Genomic DNA, 397 nt, shown 5'->3' with positions numbered 1-397 from the left:
AATGGAGTAATATTTGACCAGCAGTATCTGTACTTTCACTTAAGTAATGGAGTTGTGTACTTTGTCCGCCTCTGCAAGCCACTGAAAACAGTCTGTAGTTAAGATTTTAGCCAATTATTTTGGTTCAAACGAGATGGATTGAAGAATGGATACAATGAGTAGATAGATACTGCAGATAGATAGCCTACTAATGCCGTATACGGCCCGCAGTGTCTTTTAGTACGGCCCGCTGGATCATATTAGTACGGTGGCCGAGGTTCGATCCCGTCTTTTGCCGAACTTTTTTTTCCTCCCTTTTCAAATCTCATATTAGCAATGGATTCTATTTACACTAAGTGAAAATAGCAGTATTTTTAGCAATATGCTATTTACACTAAGTGCAAATACCTATTTACAC

The sequence above is a fragment of the Sinocyclocheilus anshuiensis genome, unplaced genomic scaffold (genome assembly GCF_001515605.1).
Source record: "Sinocyclocheilus anshuiensis isolate Anshui unplaced genomic scaffold, SAMN03320099.WGS_v1.1 scaffold52, whole genome shotgun sequence".
Classification (NCBI taxonomy): domain Eukaryota; kingdom Metazoa; phylum Chordata; class Actinopteri; order Cypriniformes; family Cyprinidae; genus Sinocyclocheilus; species Sinocyclocheilus anshuiensis.
This window is presented reverse-complemented; position numbering follows the sequence as displayed.